The sequence below is a fragment of the Eptesicus fuscus genome, chromosome 4, assembly GCF_027574615.1.
Source record: "Eptesicus fuscus isolate TK198812 chromosome 4, DD_ASM_mEF_20220401, whole genome shotgun sequence".
NCBI classification, from domain to species: domain Eukaryota; kingdom Metazoa; phylum Chordata; class Mammalia; order Chiroptera; family Vespertilionidae; genus Eptesicus; species Eptesicus fuscus.
In genome coordinates, this window is record NC_072476.1 from 24304395 (window position 1) to 24305683 (window position 1289).

The 1289-nt window shown below is 44.0% G+C and overlaps 1 pseudogene; it reads left to right on the forward strand.

Moving 5' to 3' along the window:
* Positions 1 to 642: 642 nt before the first annotated feature.
* Positions 643 to 822, forward strand: LOC114231636 (U2 spliceosomal RNA; annotated as a pseudogene).
* Positions 823 to 1289: the final 467 nt, after the last annotated feature.

Genomic DNA, 1289 nt, shown 5'->3' on the forward strand with positions numbered 1-1289 from the left:
CCATACCAAAAACACTGCAGGTGTACATAGATGCTTTCTGTCATACCGTGTTTTCAGATGCAGAATTTTAAAATTAAAAAAAAAAATACTGTCTTTATGGAACAGTGGCTGTGTGGCTTCTTTTTAGCAATTTCGTGTACCTTTGCACACCCTGGTATTCTCGTCCTCTGCGCTTTCCACCCCCAGCATTAGGGTGACTATATAATTTGTCATCCACACTGGGGTACTTTTGAGTATCAAGGGAACACTGACTAAAAGGAATGATGAAACCACAGGCACAAACTGGGCCTCTCTTGGGAAAAGCTAGATGTGAGGACACACTTCCTAATCAAGCCTGCTGTCCTTTCTCAACGCCTGGAAATGATTCCCCTGGTGGAGGCAGAAGTATATGCTTTTACACCCTTGGTTAAGTAGAAGTTAGCGAAGAGGGCCTGCCATCTAAGGTGGCAAACAGTTTTATTTTACCCAGCTGGCTGGTTATGTAGCAAATCTGTTTTCCTTTCCTCTTTTCCACACAGCTAGACTACATTTCCCAGACTTCCTTGTGCTTAGGTGTGGCTCTATGACCAACTTTGGCCAATAGAATGCAGGTGGAATAGGTGAATGCACTTTTCGACCTGGCCCATAAAATTTCCCAGGAAAATCACTTCTCAGCCTTTAGGTGAAGTGTCTGTTCTTATCCGTTTAAGATCCGATACATCCTCTATCTGAGGACAATGTAGTAAATGGATTTTCAAAGCAGGGAGAAGGAATAGGAGCTTGTTCTGTCCACTCTGCACGCGGACCCAGTATAGCAGTACTTCCAGGAACAGTGCACCAAAACAACAAAACCAAACCAAAAATCTTCCCATGAAGCCTCCTCTCTTTCCCTGTGTACTAGCGCAAAAGTTCTGAATCATCTTGATTTGAGACAATTGATTAGTTGATTTGACTGCTCTTCTTGCAACCCCAACTTAAAAGAGGGAGAGCCACAATGAGAGAGGAGCAGGCCCCTGGGTAGCAACATGGAAGGCCATCTGGCCTGTCAACCCTCTTGACTGTGACATGAAAAGAAATAAGCATGTACTGCGTATGCAACTGAAAATTTATCTCTTACAGCAGCAAACCTTATATTTAATAATTCACCCAGAAATGCAAACTCCAATGTTCCTATGGGAAAGTCCACATTTCAGCCCCTTAATTCTATAGGTAAAAATTCAGAAACTCAGGTGGGTAAGGTGATTTGCCTAAAGCCGTGGTCGGCAAACTGCGACTCGCGAGCCACATGCAGCTCTGTGGCCCCTTGAGTG